This window comes from Salmo salar, chromosome 22 (assembly GCF_965601325.2).
Source record: "Salmo salar chromosome 22, fSalSal1, whole genome shotgun sequence".
Lineage (NCBI taxonomy): Eukaryota > Metazoa > Chordata > Actinopteri > Salmoniformes > Salmonidae > Salmo > Salmo salar.
In genome coordinates this window covers 24251632-24273091 of record NC_138312.1, presented here as the reverse complement: position 1 = coordinate 24273091, position 21460 = coordinate 24251632, and the positions used below count along the sequence as shown (strand labels likewise).

At 40.0% G+C, this 21460-nt stretch overlaps 1 long non-coding RNA gene across 1 annotated transcript; it reads right to left on the bottom strand.

Annotated features, from left to right (window-relative positions):
- Positions 1 to 2275: 2275 nt before the first annotated feature.
- LOC123729692 (uncharacterized) lies at positions 2276 to 21158 on the bottom strand. The gene is made up of 2 exons (XR_006761384.2): positions 20285 to 21158; positions 2276 to 3986 (listed from the first exon to the last, which is right to left on the bottom strand). It is a non-coding gene; the product is annotated as an uncharacterized LOC123729692 (long non-coding RNA).
- Positions 21159 to 21460: the final 302 nt, after the last annotated feature.

The following is a 21460-nucleotide window of genomic DNA, read 5'->3' as shown; positions in this document are numbered from 1 at the left end:
AATGTAACACATTCCTTTGACATACACTTTCAATCCTATTTCATCAACACGCCTCCTCCTACAACCACTGATATATTGCACATATGATAGTCTCAGACAAGTACTTTCTCATTCCACAAATCTGTGTAATGGAAAAAAGTTAACTGAAGGTCATGACATGCCAGTAATCATACCACCAAAAAGTCAGCAATGATTTTTTATCAAATTATGAATGTGTTTTGATTTTCATTTGTTGTAAAAATGCACAGGGATAGAGATGCAAAGAACACACAAAGCTAGACAAAACCCTTCGATCAGAAAATGAGATATGGGGCCTGTTACTTCGTATGGCTGTTCAAATCAAACTACGCAGCAAAGTAATGGCAACTTGTGTAGGCCAGTGTCTCCTCTGTATTATATTGCCCTCTGCTGTATTGAAGAAGGAATTACAATAACAGTTCAGGGACACTAAGGGAGTTGGATTAGACTGAACCGGGGTGAACTGGGCTAAAAACGGCACATTACGAGGCAAAAGCGGTGAGGGAGGAGCACCCGACTCAAATCGAGAATCACCAGGCCTTAATGACAACAAAACAGCATGACGAATCTTTGAGAAATATAAAACACGTTAACATTTTCAAAGTAGTTTTCCTTGGAAAGGCAGCTTATGCGTTTTTACACTTTTGCACGTGAAAATACTGAATCCAAACTCATTACTCCATATGCTTGACATACACTTTTTTCCCCCGCCGACTTCGCCGTCGGCATTCAAAGGGGCATCCGGCTCATTCCCGGAAGGCAGCTCGGTTTCAAAACGAATACAATCCGTTTTAACTCTGGGTAAGCTCCTCTCTATGGGGAAACCCGGGCGAGCTAAATCGAACTCCCTGGCTGGCACAAATTTTTCTCCCGCTGCCGCATACCAAAACAGGAGGGAACAGAACATCAAGTACCACTTTCTCCAAGAACATTAGACATTGTGTAATACTTATGTAATACATTTTAATATCTGAAAAATGCTTTTGTACCTTATACCATCCTACTATAAGCTTATAGAATCCCATAGACCTATTATAAACATGTTAAAGGCAATAGTATAGCCATGTGAATGTTTATTTTGAGGCCGAAGGGATTATATAATACTTTACAACTACTAGTATAGAGAGCAATAGTAATGCCGTCTTTTTGTAGGCACTAACGGAAATTAATGGGATTTTGTAGGGTTTTTGGATAAATCCGGAAAAGAAGGTCTGTTGTAAACACAGGCTTTGTAGATCTATACGTTTTGTTCTCTGAGATAATATTCATCGGCTAACATCACTTTTTGTGAATTTTGAAGCATTTACGTAATCAAAATAAGCACATAATGGCTTCAAAATTCATACAGGTCATGTTTTAACTGACTGTTATAATAATAATAATAATAATAATAATAATAATAATAATATAGAACAAAATGTATAAGATCTCTTAACCTCATACCTTATTTTCTGCATTCACAATGCCTTAGTAATGGCGGAACGAACCAGAGGTTTCATTTCCGTTTTTTTAGGACTACAGTCTGGCGAGCTATAGTAATGCAGTATTTTTGTAGGCACTAAGTCCTGCATGGCTAGTTGGTCAATTAATGAGGTTTCTGACGGTTTTTTGATGAACACCGAAAATACGGTCTATTGTAAACACATGCTTAGGAGATCTTAGACGTTTTTAGTTCTATGAGATAATCTTAAATCAGCTAACTTTTTTTGAAGCATTTGTTTAATCAAAACAAGCACATAAAGGCTTAATAATTCATACAGGTAATGTTGACTGACTGATATTATTTCATAGAACAAAACGTATAAGATCTCCTAAGCCTTTGTTACCCTTATACTTTATTTTCGGTGTTTATCCCAAAACGCCATCAACTTTCCCCATAGGAATGTCCGAAAGAACCAGAGGTAACTCATTTCGGTTTTTAGGCCTACAAGCAGACGAGCACTAATTTATGCTTAATGTCGAATGGTTTACGGTAAACTGGGTCCCATCACCATGTGATCTCATCCAATGTTTGTAAACATGCGTCAACCACATGTGATTCCGACGTAGGCAAAATAATTCACCAAGGCCTGGCCAACCAGCAGAAGGGGGAGTGTCAGGGGCGGGCTTCTCGTGTTGCGCTATGGAAAAATCGATGGGGATACTGTAATAATGTGAGGGGTGCTTCATGGAAACAGGTGCTATCCAGTTATTGAAAACATGATCTAACCGAAAGGGTCGCCAAGGGAGGAAAGAAGACATACGTTGAGGTAAGCTATCAGGCTAAATCATAATTTTATTCTAGGAATTACAGAAACGTGTTGCCAATTTCAGTAGCCTAATGCAAACGATGTTGTAACGACACATTTAACTAATACAATGTGTTATCACAAACATCTATAAACAAATCTGATATAGCCTATAATATAGTGATTGTGGATATGGTCCTCTTAAAATGCTCTTCACTTTCAAATAAATATGAAAATGCCAATTTAGTAAACGATACATATAGTGGAGGTAGTAAACTAATCGAATACAATTACCATTCTCAATTATGAGCGACAGGTAAATAGTTACATTTGTCTGCGTCAGAGCGAGTGCTATTGTGACAAATGCAATGGAATCCGGTGGGAATTGTAGCCTACGCCGCAGATACTGGAAACCCTCAGAAACATAGCCTATATTAAGTAATCGGCTTCATGCTATTTGTTTTGGATAGAGGAATGTTAGGCAGGCTAAAACTGTTGGCGACGAGATGGAGCGTGAAGCGGGGATTGGGAATAGGATGCTGCGCAAGAGATGGATGTGCGTAAATAGGAGCGAGGAGGATGTTACGCACTTGCACTTAATATTGGCATGGTCACTACTTATTTCCTCATGGCGGTATAAAACATCAAACACAACAGAGCCCAATAATAAAAACGAGACAGAAAAATAACAAAAAAAGTAGTTGTTTACAAACAAGTTGTTACTGATTAAATGAAGTTACTGTAGACTATAGTCATGTTTATAATAAGTTCGCGTTTATAAAAGGACTATGCGTGCTACTTACTTATATTAATATGAATCTTATGACTGTTATGTGAATGAAGGCCATACTGACATATGTGGTGTTGTGATTGCATGACAGTGCGCACTTGATATACCTAGATGTAAACAAACCAAAACACCATGTAGGATACTTCCCAGGAGTGTAGGGGCGCTGTTGGGCATATTCACATGACTTGACTTTTCTCCATTCGTGGCATTGCTTTATCATCTCCAGTATATAGGCTTCATATTAAGTAGATATTTTTGCACCATATTACAATAATTTACAGACAGAATAATCAACTGAAGGGGCCTAAATGAGCTCAGTTTTATAAATGTGAAAAATAAGAGAAGCGACAGGATTTCTCCTATTCTGTATTGGCATGACGGGATGTACACGTTAAGTCAGTTAGCAGGCTTGCCTCGTTTCTAGTGGGAACATAATTAAATCTACACCTGCCAGAGAAAGCCTTTTTCACAATAGGTCCTCGACAAACCTGTTTGTGATGACACTTATTGTTGACAGTCAAACCACAACCCACTGGGCAAAAACTGGTTGAATCAATATTGTTTCCATGTCATTTCAACCCCAACATTTTATATGACGACGTTGAATCAACATGGAAAACTGATTGAATTTGAAAAAAAGTCATCAACGTAAATGGAATTTAGTATTTTTTTCTCTCAACTTTTAACCTAAATCCAATGACCTTGTGACATTTTTTGTTAATTTCATGTTGAATTCATGTTAGCTGACAACTCAATCAAATGTAAATCAAAACTAGATGATGAACTGACATCTGTGTCCAGTGGGAAGCTTCCCAGCCCTGGCTAATGACCCTAATTATCGATGTCTCGGTCCATCCCACTGCTTCACCTCGGGGGGCAGGTCATGAAACTCCACAGGTGAAAATGATTCATAGTACAGGACCATCACTGATCGTCCCCACCAAGTAGATCTGTCCAGTCACAAAAAAAAAAAAAAAGTCTGTCAGTATGCTTCACACCATAAATCTAGTATGTCAAAAAAGAAAGGTGCATTAAAATAACTTCCCATGTTATAGTCTGAACAGAAAGAAGCATTCAGCAATTGTGCATTAAAAGCTTGCAAGATGCTGTAGACTGACTCGATTATTTTATGTTTCTATACATTTTGATATAAAAACAGCCGTTTCATAAACAATTCAAACGTTGACCATACCCACCCTCTACTGACCAGTTAATGATCTGGCCCACTTTCAGAGACAAGGAAAATCTGTGACATCAACAGCAGTTTTTCTGCTGTTCCAGCCAAACAAACAGAAGCAGACAGACGTGTTTAAGAACAACTTTTCTTAATTTTAAAAAGCTGCAGTATTTCACAATGTTTTTGTTGAGAACTATGAAACAAAAATGTAAATGTGCAATTTAATTTAATTTTGCAAAAGCAGGTGCCATCTCTGTCTGCCAATACTCTGCATCTGTCAATCCGTAGCAATGGCAGGAAAACATCCATACTAAATGTTGTCGTTTACTGCAGGAACTGAATCACATGTAAATTAAATTTAGAGAAAAAAAAGAGACCCTGGCACTTGTCTTTACAATGGAGCCTTATCCCTCCTACATGGAGATGAGAGTTTGGAAGGTGGAATACTGCTGAGAGATGACAGTGCTAAAATTAAACCCCACTGCCTGCTGGATGATGATGTATAAATAGACAAGTTGGAAGAAGCGGTGTTCGTTCACAGGCATCATTATCAGCTCTGCACTTAAAGTGCTGCTGAGGGGAAAAAACCTATTGCGCAAATATTATTTTTATTTGCGTCGCTTTGTTATCGTCCCTGTTAATAATACCATTTATTTCCAATACGTCACTGAGATGCAAAACTCCATTAGAGTAATTATCTGCATATACAGCAGTAAATTGCTTCATGTGAAGCCTAGTGAACTCATGGACTACTGACCAAAGTATTTGTACGAAACAGAAAAACCTGCAGATCATTTGTCTTCCACTCTCAGATCATGTGACGTGCAGCTTATATTTCACTACAGGCAGAGCAAGAGGTGGAACAGGATGTAAGCCAACTCTTCCGTCAATAGCCCCACCGCTAACCCCACCCTCCTGCCAGCCAAACACAATGTCACGCTTATCAGCAGCCTGATCAGGTTGTCCACTAATGTAGCTCATCTCTCAGACTCAATTTGTTGCTTTTTCTTTCAGAGTCCCTGGGGAGGTTCTCAGGGCGATGAGGAATGCAATATACCCTCAACACTTCATGCCTCAAACCTTATGTTTTTCCTCTGCCTCACTGCACCTCAGTGAGGTAGTCAAAAAAGCTTTGCTGCGCCATCTCCTTCATCACAGAGTGGCTGTTTCTGCCATCTACCATATAAGTCAATGTGCCCCTTCCTCTTACAATTCTACAAGATATAACATACAAAACATGGGGATAAATTATAATTCTTCATACGATTAACTTTAACAGTTTTGAATGTTATTGTACCTCCATTATCTCATTGCATGCCAGCTAAATTAGGACCTCTAATCTATCAGAGGATAATCTGTCAATGCTTTGTCACCTACCCCCCCCCCCCCCCCTCCACCATGTTATGCCAGTATGCCTTAAAGTATACATGGCTCTACAAAAATATATGTATCATATAGGCGTTGCAATACCAACTGACACACTTGACAGCCTAAAAAAAAAAAGGGCCACACAACGGCCTCCCTGTTTTGGTTTAAAAGTGAACGATGCACCTTTAAAAGCAGTAGACAGTACGGTGACTTGGTAAGCAAAAGCGAACTTAGCTCTGAAGCAGAAAACAGAGCAACTGCGAACAGTACAGAAAGATAGAGAGCGAGAAAAACAAAAGAGGGAAAGAGACCCAATTCACGTTTGACAATGTTGAAGCAGGGAGGAAAGAGAAGATAAAAAATAAATAAAAAACAGGGAGAGGGAAGAAAGAGGAGGTCGCGGTGGCCCTAAAACTAGATGACGGTATAGTGGTGAGGCTGCCAGCCTGACTAGTTCAAGAAGCTGCATTCAATGCGTTTAGGTATACGGGGGAATTCCTGGAACCGCTGAATAAATTCATTGGAGAGACCGTGAGCTTACACACTAGTCTTAAGAGCTTCTGGTTGTGAGTGAGGCTGACTGTCAAACTAAACGTTGTGAAAAAAAGAACACAACCAATCTGTTAATGTAACGGTCATTGTAGTGGAGAATATGGCAAGACGGGTGAGAGATGGGAAATTGTGAGAGGGAGACAGAAGAGGATATTTTGGAATTAGTTATATTCGTTTTTTTACATCGGTAGGGCAACAGCCAGGGTAATTTTATTTTCAATAAGGAAGAACTTTAAAGCCTGTTTACCTTGCTCTCCATTTTTTTTATATGTTTGTATTCATAATTTGTGCTCTACTGCATTGTCATTTGAGATGCTGTCTTCTTTCAGGGAAGAGTGTGGATGCCGGCAGGATGCTGATTATGTGGCAGCCAGATGTTATACTTTGGAATTAATATTCCTGCAGTGAGAGATATTCCTGTTTTCTTCTTATTCCAGATCATTTCTCCTCTGTAATACTCTGACACCTGCAGTGAAACCCTTAATGGGCCAAAAGACTGTATGCTTGTCGAATGGACAGAGGGAGGCTCAGGGGAGGATACAAGGCATGTGTTGATTTTCAGGAAATCCGCAGGAGACCAAGGAGAGCCATGGGAAGCTAGACATCACTTTTTTACTCTGGCCTAGGTTCATCCATGGTGCCAACCAGCTGCACCCTCCCTTCCTACCCACTTTTCCTGCAGTGAGAGCAAGGGTGAGTGGCGTACTTTTCCTGCCAGGAAGTAAGTTGCAGTGTGGCTCTTGGAGGCCTTGACGGATTGATCCCTCTCCTCCTCTGTGCCAGCAGAGCGACCAGCTGGTTATGTGCCTTTTTCTTTCGTCTCTTTCTCCCTGCTCTCGCTCTCTCTGTCTCTCTCCAAGCCCTGTCAGCCAGTCAGGGGAAGGATCCAGGCTATGCTTCCTGGAAGAGCTTCCCTCTTAAAGCAGCATCATAGAGCCCTGTATATCATGGCTCCAGATCAGAGAGTTGTTAACCTTGCTCGCTTGGTGACTCAACATTGGCAGCAGTAGTAATGGGATGGAATACTTCATCATGCAGCAACTGTAACACAGGCTAAGTGGATGCATTTGTCCCCTATTAGTCTAGGGCAGGTGTGTCAAACATATGGCCCCCGGCTCCAATCCGGCCCACAGGTGGTTTGAGTAAACACCCCCCCCCCAAAATAGTAAGAAAAACAAAACTTAATATACTTCAAAATGCTTAAAACCAATACAAAACTGTAGAAGTTTCTTGACTGTGTCCAGGTCCCTAATAATCACCTAAATGAAAGCTAGACAATCAGGGAGCATTGAAAATTTAAAAAACGATGGATTCTTTCAAATTTTGACAGCAAGGAAATATAACACATTTCAGTGCGGCCCTCCAGACCTTGTTGAAGACCGAATGCACCCCATGGGGCAATATTTGTTTGACACCCCATGTCTTGTGAGAACTCCTCATTGGAAGTGGAAGATCTAAACCCAATCAGTGACAAGCATCGTTTTTGTTGTTGTATGGGAGAGTCGTGAGATCTTTTATAATGTAGCCTATCCAATGTTGATTGAGAAAGACATATTGTAACCAAGATATTGTGTCCCTAGTTCTGCTTAAAACCTGTTGGGGTGTAGGGGGCAGTATTTTCACGGCCGGATGAAAGACGTACCCAAATTAAACTGGTTACTACTCTGGCCCAGAAACAATAATATGCATATTATTAGTAGATTTGGATAGAAAACGCTGAAGTTTCTAAAAACTGTTTGAATGGTGTCTGTGAGTATAACAGAACTCATATGGCAGACAAAAACCTGAGAAAAATCCAACCAGGAAGTGGAAAGTCTGAGAATTGTAGTTCTTTTGATTCTCTATCGAAACTACAGTTTCTGTGGGGTCACGTTGCACTTCCTAAGGCTTCCATTGGCTGTCAACAGCCTTCAGAAAGTTCTTTCAGCATTCTCCTGTCACTGGGCAGATAATAGGAGCTCAGTCAATCAATGGACTGCCTGTGGACAAAGGGATTGGATATGCGCGATCCCGCGAGGGCGCCATTCCTTCTTTTTCTTCTTGAATGAATATGCCATTGTCCGGTTGGAATATTATCGCAATTTTACGGTTGCATCCAGGAGTAGTCTATAATTATTTAAATAATTGTTATATATTTTGTCAACGTTTATGATGAGTATTTTTGTAAATTGATGTGCACATTCACCAGAGGTTTTGGTGGGAATACATTTTCTGAACATCACGCGCCAATGTAAAATGCTGTTTTTGGATATAAATATGAACTTTATCGAACAAAACATACATGTATTGTGTAACAATGTCCTAGGAGTGTCATCTGATGAAGATCGTCAAAGGTTAGTGCTTCATTTAGCTGTGTTTTGGATTTTATTGACACATGTCCTTGCTTGGAAAAATGGCTGTGTGATTATTTTTGTCTATGTACTCTCCTAACATAATCTAATGTTTTGCTTTCGCTGTAAAGCCTTTTTGAAAATCAGACAATGTGGTTATATCAAGGAGAAGTGCATCTTTAAAATGGTGTAAAATAGTTATGTTTGAGAAAGTTGAATTTTGACATTTTGAATTTGCCGCCCTGATATTTCACTGGCTGTGTCCCGCAGGTGGCTAGCGTCCCACATAGCCCATAGAAGTTAACATACTCTTTCTCTATCCAACTCTGCATGAATCTATTAACCAACATAGGAACTCATTCCTTGAAACATATTCACTCAAACAGTGAAGATGACATCTCTTTTATGTTGTCTCTTGCAGTGCTGACACCCCATGATGGCCAGAAGGGATGGGTGCATTCCAGAATGTTATTAAGAGGAGAGATGGGCCTGCTGTTCTCTACTTGACAACAGGCATCTGTGCAAGGTAATCAAATGGTCTCTCATGCAACAAAGTGGAAATCAAATTCAGCCTTCCCAACAGACTAAGTTCTCTCTACACATGATTCCAAGCAATGAACCTCTGAGATTTAGTTAACTGCACGAAGCCTTTACAGTTTGATTGGCTAAAGAGTCGAGTCATCATATCTATGTCTACATTAATTCATTTACAGTTAGTAGAATATCATTATACAGTTGAAGTCAGAAGTTTACATACACTTAGGTTGGAGTCATTAAAACTCATTATTCAACCCCTCCACAAATTTCTTGTTAACAAACTATAGTTTTGGCAAGTCGGTTAGGACATCTACTTTGTGCATGACAAGTAATTTTTCCAACAATTGTTTACAGATCATTTCACTTATCATTCACTATATCACAATTCCAGTGGGTCAGAAGTTTACATACATTAAGTTGACTGTGCCTTTAAACAGCTTGTAAAATTCCAGAAAATGATGTCATGGCTTTAGAAGCTTCTGATAGGCTAACTGACATCATTTGAGTCAATTGGAGGTGTACCTGTGGATGTATTTCAAGGCCTTCCTTCAAACTCAGTGCCTCTTTGCTTTACATCATGGGAAAGCAATCAAAAGAAATCAGCAAAGATCTCAGGGAAAAAAAATTGTAGACCTCCACAAGTCTGGTTCATCCTTGGGAGCAATTTCCAAACGCCTGAAGGTACCATGTTCATCTGTACAAACAATAGTACGCAAGTATAAACACCATGGGACCACGCAGCCGTTATACCGCTCAGGAAGGAGACGCGTTCTGTCTCCTAGAGATGAACGTACTTTGGTGCAAAAAGTGCAAATTAATCCCAGAACAGCAAAGGATCCTGTGAAGATGCTGGATACAGGTAAAAAGTATCTATATCCACAGTAAAACTAGTCCTATATCGACATAACCTGAAAGACCGCTCAGCAAGGAAGAAGCCACTGCTCCAAAACTGCCATAAAAAAGCCAGACTATGGTTTGCAACTGCATATGGGGACAAAGATCGTACTTTCTGGAGAAATGTCCTCTGGTCTGATTAAACAAAATAGAACTGTTTGGCCATAATGACCATCATTTGGAGGAAAAAGGGGAGGCTTGCAAGCCGAAGAACACCATCTCAACTGTGAAGCACAGGGGTGGCAGCATCATGTTGTGGGGGTGCTTTGCTGCAGGAGGGACTGGTGCACTTCACAAAATAGATGGCATCATGAGGTAGGAAAATTATGTGGATATATTGAAGCAACATCTCAAGACATCAGTCAGGAAGTTAAAGTTTGGTCGCAAATGGGCCTTCCAAATGGACAATGACCCCAAGCATTCTTCCAAAGTTGTGGAATAAATGGCTTAAGTAGAACAAAGTCAAGGTATTGGAGTGACCATCAAAAAGCCCTGACCTCAATCATATAGAAAATTTGTGGGCAGAACTGAAAAAGCGTGTGCGAGCAAGGAGGCCTACAAATCTGACTCAGTTACACCAGCTCTGTCAGGAGGAATGGGTCAAAATTCACCCAACTTATTGTGGGAAGCTTGTGGAAGGCTACCCGAAACGTTTGACCCAAGTTAAAATTGTTTAAGGCAATGCTACCAAATACTAATTGAGTATACGTAAACTTCTGACCCACTGGGAATGTGATGAAATAATAAAAGCTAAAATAAATCACTCTGTTATTCTGACATTTCACATTCTTAAAATAAAAGTGGTGATCCTAACTGACCTAAGACAGGGAATTTTTACTAGGATTAAATGTCAGGAATTGTGAAAAACTGAGTTTAAATGTATTTGGCTAAGGTGTATGTAAACTTCCGACTTCAACTGTATGTGTATTCAGTTGATCTTCCCGTAGGGTTTCTTACACCAGAGCATGCAATTGGTCACACTGGGCATCTTCCTCCTTGTAAGGTATCCATGATGGTACATGTGCACTTTAGCTTTGGTACCCATCCTGCAAAGGAATAAAAAAGGTCTTAAATCAAAACCTGTTCATACATGACAGTACTTGTAATAATTGACAAATCCAAAAAGGAGAGACGAGAAAAGCTAAAATATGCCAAAAGTGATACGTTGATGACCCTGATGATGGTTGACTTTGTTAAATTTATTTCACCTTTATTTAACCAGGTAGGCCAGTTGAGAACAAGTTCTCATTTACAACTGCGACCTGGCCAAGATAAAGCAAAGCAGTGCGACAAAAACAACAGTAACACATGGGATAAACAAACGTACAGTCAATAACACAATAGAAAAATATATACAGTGTGTGCAAATGTAGTAAGATTAGGGAGGTAAAGCAATAAATAGGCCATAGTGGCAAAATAATTACAAATTAGCATTAACACTGGAGTGGTAGATGTGCAGTAACTGAAACGTTTGTCTATGCACTATCCACATATGCACTTATTAGCCTTTATGATTGGCATCATGCTGTGATGTATTTGAAACCTATGCAACTGTGGCTGATACTGTTCAATAAGTACTGAAAGCAAGGAACAGACAGCACCCACTGTTTATCAACATTTGATAGTAACCATTTTTATTCTGAAACTTCTACAGGGCTGGATGCCTTGGGAGGCCAATGGAGATTCAGACACAGCCCTGACCATAACTTCCCCTGGAAACTGGTTTCAGACGGTGTTTTAGAGTATCAATAACATATCTAGCACCATTTGAAATCAGTGTTCTTGGTGTAAGGAGGACACCATTTAAAGCAGGATGGATGAATGCATACAGTAGGCTTACGGCAGTCTCATAGTTTCGCACACATTTGGCTAGGTGGTACTGGTGGGGGTTAACATTATTTGTTGACTATCGCATGACAATAAAAACATTCTATTCCGTGTCCAATTATGTAACAATTATGTAAATGTCACACTGGAATATGTTATTCTTGGAATCGCAGCGCCAGCACAACACACCTCCCCAGTGACTGACAGCAACCCCAGGATCACACCTCACCGCCTCACATCATGACCCCTCTTGCCAAGGCTGACTGTTTTCTTTTGGTGTTTAGAGTCTCTTCTATTTCTAGCACCATTTGAAATCAGTTACAATGTAGGGGGAATATCATCTGAACAGAAGATGAAAAAACACCCTTGGTTCCTCCACACAAGTTCTCTTTGATCAAGTCACATCCTTTTTGCTCAAATCTCAAGTAACCTGAGCTAGCTCGTTGTAGGTAGTCAAATGTGATCAAACGCACATCCTCGGTGCAGGGCCCGAAAGAAGTTGGTATAAAAGAAATAGAGCCCGCACACTCATACTGTAGGCTCCACCATGTACCTTTATTAATAAACAAACAACATTTAGATCCTGCGAGGATCTTTGTCAGGTAATTTCACCAGAAGTGTACCACACCCATATTTATAGACACAAGACATGCACCAATTATATGGCTGAGCGATTAGTGCTTTTTGAGGTCCGTTCGGTTTCGGTTCAACTAAGAAAAAAATAATCATGATTTTCAATTTCGATTTTATATATATATATTTTTTTTACATTAAATGCACTATGCATTATGTGGGTTGAATGATGTAAAAACAATACAAGTCCCATGATGGTCATGACTGCCCATGACTGCGTATCACTTATTAACCATCAGTTATTCACATTATTTTAAAGGAGCAATCAGCAGTTGCTACGTCCATTTTGGGACTTATAAATAAATTATATGTACCCATTGATTCTTGAAGAATATAACTTAAATATGCCTCATGAGCTTAGTTTAACTGTCGTACCCCATCAGAACCCAAAATATAAGCTTGTTTTACGCCAACCTTGTAAACAAAGTATACGTAAACAAACATTATATAGACTAAAAACATGGTTAAACTATCATTTTGATATCATGGATGGTCAGTCTTGCATCCATAGCTTTGTCTATGCATTTGAGAGAGGTTACATGTCTCCTGTCCCATCCCTAGGCTTCTTACAACAACAACGGGTGAGGAGGAGCTTTGTTTTGTTTCAACTGCTGATTGCCGTTTTAATAAAAGATTTCAGCTGTGTATATTACATTTTTATTATTTGATGACTTTATTATTTAATTCCAGGTATACAGCTCATCTATTTAGCACTGCTGCCTATGCCTTCCTACAAAAAAAAAATTATAAATAAATAAAATTAAAAAAAAAATCGCATTTTTAGTAGTTCTTCAAAGTAAATAAGGCATACTTTTATGACTGCTGAATTCCAACTATCAATCACTTAAATTATGTTTTCAGGTAGATACCTCAAAGAAAGTGTTCTCTCTGTATCCCCTCTTGATCGTGCATTCTTCTGTCTCGAGTAGCAGGCATAAAAGAAACTGACCGGACAAGTAGCCGTACACTGGATCATGGCAATTGTAGTTAATTATCACGTTTACTGCGCTAAAATACACTACATGACCAAAAGTATGTGGACACCAGCTCGTCAAACATCTCATTCCAAAATCATGGGCATTAATATGGAGTTAGTCCCTTCTTTGATGCTATAACAGTCTCCACTCTTCTGGGAAGGTTGTCCACCAGATGTTAGAACATTGATGCATGGACTTGCTTCTAGTCAGCCACAAGAGCATTAGTAAGGTCGGGCAATGATGTTGGGTGATTAGGCCTGGATCACAGTCGGCATTCCAATTCATCCCAAATATGTTCAAAGGGGTTGAGGTCAGAGCTCTGTGCAGGCCAGTCAAGTTCTTCCACACCGATCTCAAGAAACCATTTCTGTATGGAGTCATAGCTTTAAAAATGGACCAATAGAAGTATAAAGAGGGGTTCCTGCAGATGCAGGAATGCCCACATGCAGGAATGACCGAACTGCAGGCTGCAGTTGCACCCTTCTCCTACGCAAAGGGAACGTATGTGCCTCATAGTCCATAGCTTGAAAAAATTAAGAAAAACTGCAATATTACGGTTTGTCCCTCGATACACCGTAGCAACAATACGGCCAGTATGCATTAATACATACACACGATGACTGATAAGGGGCACTGTGTTGAAGCCACCGTGCCACTCCCTCACCATTGTAAAAAAAAATATATTTTGTAAGCTATAGAAATGCATTCATTGAGTCTATTGCAGACCTTAATGCATACTTTTACTACATTATATTATGTGAGCTAAATATACAAATAAAAACATTAAAACGTAACATTTTGGGAGATTACTAATGTTACAGTTCCCACTACAAGTAAATACATGTAATTTCTTTGACATTTCATTAAAATACAGTGCCTTCAGAAAGTATTCACTCCCCATGACTCTTTTCACATGTTGTTGGAAATCATTGAATTGAAATACTGTAGAATTCCATTCATTCTTATGGAGGACTGCTCCTACTTGGGAGTGCCAATATGGCCAACCGGTGGCTTCAGAGCCTCTCAATGGCCAATACATAGCATCAGCAAAACAGGGTTCATATACAGTACCTTCGGAAAGTGTTCAGACCCCTTGAATTTTTCCGTATTTTGTTACATTACAGCCTTATTCTAAAATTGATTTTAAAAAAATCTGCAATCTACACACAATATCCCATAATGACAAAGTGAAAACAGGTTTTTAGAAATGTTTACAAATTTATTACAAATAAAAACAGAAATTATTTACATAAGTATTCAGACCCTTTGCTATGAGACTCAAAATTGAGCTCAAGTGTATCCTGTTTCCATTGAGCTATTTCTACAACTTGGGAGTCGACCTGTGGTAAATTCAACTGATTGGACATGATTTGGAAAGGCACACACCTGTCTATATAAAAGGTCCCACAGTTGACAGTGTATGTCAGAGCAAAAACCAAGCCATGACGTCAAAAGAAGTCCATAGAGCTCTGAGACAGGATTGTGTCGAGGCAAAGATCTGGGGAAGGGTACAGAAACATTTCTGCAGCAGGTTGCCAAGAACACAGTGGCCTTCGTCATTCTTAAATGGAAGAAGTTTGGAACCACCAAGACTAGAGCTGGCCGCCCAGCCAAACTGAGCAATCAGGGGAGAAAGGCCTTGGATCAGGGAGGTGACCAAGAACCCGATGGTCACTCTGAAAGAGCTCCAGAGATCAGCATCATGCTGTGGGGATGTTTTTTCGCGGCAGGGACTGGGAGACTAGTCAGGATAGAGGCAAAGACGAAACAGAGACAGAAAGAGAGACAGAGATACTTGATAAAAGCCTGCTCCAGCGCGTTCAGGAACTCAGAATGGGGCGAAGGTTCGCCTTCCAACAGGACAACGACCCTGAGCACAGCCAAGACAACGCAGGAGTGGCTTCAGGACAAGTCTGAATGTCCTTGAGTGGCCCTGCCAGAGCCCTGACTTAAACCAGATCGAACATCTCTGGAGAGACCTGAAAATAGCTGTGGAGCGATACTCCCCATTCAACCTGACAGAGCTTGAGAGGATCTGCAGAGAAGAATAGTAGAAACTCCGCAAATATAGGTGTGCCAAGCTTGTAGCGTCTTACCCAAGAAGACTCGAGGCTGTAATTGCTGACAATGGTGCTTCAACAAAGCACTGAGTAAAGGGTCTGAATACTTATGTAAATGTGATAGCAAATTTATCAACTATAAAAAACTAACATTTCTAAAAACCTGTTTTTGCTTTGTCATTATGTGGTATTGTGTGTAGATTCATGAGGGGAAAAAATATTGAATACATTTTAGTGTGTGAGTGTAAGACTGTGCAAAGCTTTCATCAAGGCAAAGGGTGGCTACTTTGAACAATCTAAAATATTTTGATTTGTTTTTTGGTTACTACATGATTCCATGTGTTATTTCATAGTTTGTCTTCACTGTTATTCTACAATGTAGAAAATAGTAAAAATAAAGAAAAACCCTTGAATGAGTAGGTGTGGCTCAACTGTTGACTGGTACTGTATGTTTCCCAAGTGCTGGGTGTTTGAAAATGTTCTCGTATAACAAAAACATATAAAAAAAAAAATAGAAAAATAGAATGAATATCAATAGTCAGGTGGTTTATGCCTACTAGTTGAATATCCTTGCCATCAGCTTACTCTATATATATAAACAATTGTGAGTCCCTCTACCATCTCTGCCTACCGTTGCACAATACTAAAATGTCAAAAATTATATTTGATTCCTGCAGCATTTAATATCCAATGCTTATTTGTATGCCTTATTCAAAACTGTCCATGAATGGCTACAAAAATACATTTAGGGAAATAATAAAATACATTTAGGGAATAACAGTACTGTTCTTGCTGACAATGTTTTTTTCCCCGTACTTTATTTTGGCATTAATAGTGTCACATCAGTTTGCAAACAATGTACAAAAATTATAATTTAGTTAATAGAGCTGCATACAAACATACAAAACGCAGGTGTCAATAGAGCTGCATACAAAACGCAGGTGTTTCAGCCTAGCTCAGGTAAAACAAATAATAAAAAAGGGCCCATCCAAGAAGGCTCAAGGTCATTGGCCACAGATAACATGATTTGACTTCATTTTATATGTACCATAGCTTTGATTGGACTGATCATGTCAACATCATACTTCCAAAATCTTAGCTAGACAAGCGGTCATAATCATGAATCATGTCGACAATCTACTGGCAAATCCTTTTCAATCCTTGTCATATGAAGAGAAATTTATAGACAAAATGTATCGGTGCTCATCGGCCATTATGACATAATGGTGCATAATAGTGCTCCATGGTGCAGAAAATAAATATCTGCTGTTGGGACAGGTTTATGTAGGCCCTAATAGTTTGCGGGCACCGTTTGTCACCGTTATAGTGCAATTAATGTATTGTTGAGTGTTGAGGCTTTGCTGGCATGCGTCCCCGGTTTTTTTGGGGGGGGGGGGCTTTGTCCCACCAAGATGTACATGCTAAAATCGCCACTGGTGTGGATTAAATTGACTTTAAAAGATGCTATCAAAACAGCGCTACCATGTTGCTCTTTTTACAGTTTTCTAAAACCAGCAGAGAACGTTCTCTCCACTCTAATCTTGACGGGCGTTTCTTAAAAAAACCCACATCCAATCCCCTTGATCCCTCACATAACTAGACCAATCATATGCTTCAGTGTGCCGCGGTTCAGTGCTGAGGCAAGCCAGAACAATAATATGGGTTCCGCTCGTGATGTTCAATTGCAGATGCTGATATCAAAATGACTTGGGAGCACAGTTCAAAAGTTAACGCGCTAATTAGTCAAATAAAGGCAGTAGTTTTCAATGCGTGAGATATGAGGTGAACCGTGAGAAGCGGGTGAAATGCGTGAGAGTTAGCAGCCCTGTCTTATAAAACAGCTCAACTAGCAATGCTAAGGTTTTGGTAAAAGTGGCCGTAACAAGCAAAGGATCATGATTTTCATCCTGCCCGAGCCTGTCGACCCGTGATTGGTCTATGTCAGCACGTGGTCCTGTGTCACGACAAATATAGTAGTCAGAATGGATCACTATTTAAAGATGCACCAAAATATGTTTTATAACTAACCCATGATGGACCACAGTCTGTCTTCGTCGCCCCCTCATGTCTACTTCTAGTTAATATAAAGCATCCACAAGCTACCGGTGGCTGAAAACACAATCATTGCGGGATGAACAAGTGACGAATTTCCAACCATGGACGTTCCATTTAAAAATCATTCCTACCTCCCTCGCCCTGCAAGAGTATACTCGTCAGACGTCATCAGAAGTGTCCACTTAATTTGATGGCCGAGGGGATAGGGTGTGTCTTTTAAGTGTTTGGAATGCATCCTACGTCCTCAAGGGGTGCACGTTTTGGGTTTTGCCCGAACACTAAGCAGCGGATTCAAATAACCAACTCATTATCAAGTTTTGATTATTTTTATTCGGCTGTGTAGTGCTAGGGCAAAAACCAAAACGTGCACCCGGGGTCCCAGTACCGAGTTTGGGAAACCCTGGTGTAGAGCATCGTTGTAGCATCTAAACCGCTGTGAAATATACTTCTCATAACCAAAAATATTGTATTTTCAGCTGGTGTATAAAACCGAAAGAAAAAGACAAAATACGAAACTTACGAACGGGAAGCATATACATAGCGCACATAGAACAGATCTTCCACTTCTTAGACTTGATTTCAATGACTGACATATCTTTGTATATACATTTGGTCAGGTCGTCCAAAAGTTACATATTGCAGCTTTAATTCAAGTCTCGATTTGTTGCGAATTTTGAAATAATTCACCGTGGAGATCAAACTTGATCATAATAAATGAACAGTGCTAGGTTGCTATGCAGTAGCCGACCAGCAGAGCTTGTTACCTCACGCTCCAGGTTACTGGAGGCCCAGTCTAGATTCTGAGTTAATGGGCACAGACATCTCACATTGGCTTCAGGAGCCAGTTGGTTAGATATGATTCCACCATGGGCAACAATAGCTGGCTACTCGTTCGTTTACACCTAAATATGTTCACATCATAGTTAGTTTATCCACTGACCACCGCATTTAGGAGGATGGCTAAATGACTGAAAGTAGTTAGTGAGCTCACTGGTCAGGCAGCCACTACTAGCCAACTCATCTTGGATTTCGTAATTCTTTGATACATCTGGGTCAATTTGCTCATTAAAAACTACAGTTTGTGGAAAGGTCAAAATAGCAATTAGTGAACTCGTTTTATGAATGTTCAGAGAGTGAAATTAAAATAGATTGGTAGCTAACTGGTGAGGCTTTTATTTATTTCATAATTAAGCTGAAGCGGGGGTTGCCACGTTGTTCTGTCCTTACCACAACCTTAGACAGCTATGCTGCGCATCCACAAACCCAAGAAGGCTAAACCAATCCTCCAACGTAATTCATGAATATTAATGACTATCTATTAAGAACAAATTCTTATTTATAATGATGGCCTACCAAAAGGCAAAAAGCCTCCTTCAGGGGACTGGGAAAAAAATAAAAATATAGGACATAACACACATCACAACACTACATAAAGAGAGACCTAAGACAACATAGCATGGCAGCAACATGAGAACACAACATGACAACTACATGGTAGCAACATGGTAGCAGCACAAAACATGGTACAAACGTTATTGGGCACAGACAACAGCACAAAGGGCAAGAAGGTAGAGACAACAATACATCACGCGAAGCAGCCACAACTGTCAGTAAGAGTGTCGATAATTGAGTCTTTGAATGAAGATATGGAAAAACTGTCCAGTTTGAGTGTTTTTTGCAGCTCGTCCCAGTCGCTAGCTGCAGCGAACTGAAAAGAGGAGTGACCTGGGACCTTTGACAGAATGTGACTGACTTAACTGGTGTTGGATGTGGAGGATGAGGGCTGCAGTAGGTATCTCAGATAGGGGGAATTGAGTTCTAAGGGTTTTATAAATAAGCATCAACCATTGCAACAAGTATACAGAGATGACCAGTTTACAGAGGAGTATAGAGTGCAGGAGTGGATCTATTTTCCTTAGCCCTACCCTTTGATAACCTAACGTAGCAGGCATAAAAAGATGCCTGAGCAAAGTTCCCACATCCATTTTTTTGGGGAAATGAAACAGTGGCGTAAAGCAAAGATAAGTAGTACTTCAAAGTATGTTTAAGTAGTTTTGCGGGGCATCTGTACTTTACAATTGATATTTTTTGACAACTTTGACTTTTACTCCAGTACATTTGTAATTAAAGTATGTACTTTATACTCCCATACATTTTCCCCCCGACACCCAAATGTATTCTTTACATTTCGAATGCTCAGGCAGGACAGCATTATGGTCCAATCAACGCGTTGTCATCCCTACTGCCTCTGATCTGTCAGACTCACTAAACACAAATACTGCTTTTGTAAATTATGGCTGAGTGTTGCAGTGTGCCCCTGGCTGCCTGTAAATAAGAAGAAGAAGAAGAGAATCCTGCCATCTGGTTTGCTTAATATAAGGAATTTGATTAGCTTTTACTCTTTCTCAAGTATGACAACTGAGTACTTATTCCACCTCTGAGGGGTACTTAAGTACATTTAAAGCAGATACTATTTGACTTTTACTCAAGTAGTATTTTACTGGATGACTTTCACTTGTACTTGAGTCATGTTCTATTAAGGTATCTTTACTTAATACTCAATTATGACAATCGAGTACTTTTTCCACCACTGAAACGGAAGTTAGGTTGAAAATACTGTAACCCTGAAAACTGTATGTTAGGGTTTCTGGCGACCCCACATAGACTAAAATGCGATTTATGGTCATTCCGACATCTGCATTGGCTGTACAGCATTTACTGAGAGGAGGCCTCTGCAGAAGTCAGGGCATTCATACGCGCTTCGCAGAGCAAAGCTGTTGTGAAGGAAGTAGTCAAGAAAGAGTGTGTGTTTATACAGGACATACCGCATCCACTTACCATCAACCAGATACTGCAGATACCGCATTGTTACAAGAGTTGTGGGTAAAGGCACTGCGGTCGGTCAATCAATACAATGTCTGCATTGGTCGTTCAGCGTTTACGGTAATAAGGCCTCTGCACAAGTCAGGGCATTCATACTTCTTGAGCGTCACGGAGCAGCGCAGAGCTGTTGAAGGAAGTTGTCAAGGAAGTGAGTTTGTGTTTATCCAGGACCTCCCGCCCTCACCTACCATCAACCAATCATGTCAATGCGGAGCTATACTGAGCCCTCCACATTGTTAAACATTTGAGAGGCTCACGGTGATGCGGTACAGAACTCAATTTGGCCTATGCATGCCTTCGAAGCAGTGGTGATTTTAGCGTGTAAATCTTGGCGGGGCTAACTCAAATACATTATTTTGATGCATGCCAGCAAAGCCACTACACAACAACACATTAATTGCACTATAACGGTGCCCACAAACTATTAGGGCCTATATAACGCTGTCCCAACAGCAGAGATTTCTTTTCAGCACCATGGAGTGAATACTTACCACTGCTACACCTGGCTACCAGCGAAGCCTTGTCTGGCAGCGAAACAGTTCATTCAGCCTCATTTTAGCTTATATGGCTGAATTGCTTTAAAAAAAAAGTGGTTTCTACTGACAATTGAGATGTACAAACTGGCATGAGGGAACAATGAGCGGATAAGAGGCAATCTGTAATTTCGATTAAGACATTAATGAGCGAGCTAAAACGGACGTAGTTCAACACTTTCGAATTCAGAAGTGTAACAGTTTTGCTTCCGTCCCTCTCCTCGCCCCAGAGACTCACTGCACACATCAACAACTGACACCCTACGAAGTATCGTTACTTATCGCTCCACAAAAGCCACGGCTACTTCAAGGTCTCATAGTGAGTGACGTCACCGATTGAAACGCTATTAGCGCGTACCCCGTTAACTAGCTATCCATTTCACACCGGTTACACTACTAAGAGGCTAGATCTGCATTTTGGAGGTGCCTTGCTCAAGAAAGCAAAAAAAGATACCATGTTTGTGTGGCTTTATTAACTCAATTATTATTTTAAAAATTATATTGTTTGCAAACTGATATGTGACACGTAGTAATGCCAAAATAACATGCAATATATATATATATATATATATATATATATATATATGCTAAACAGCTG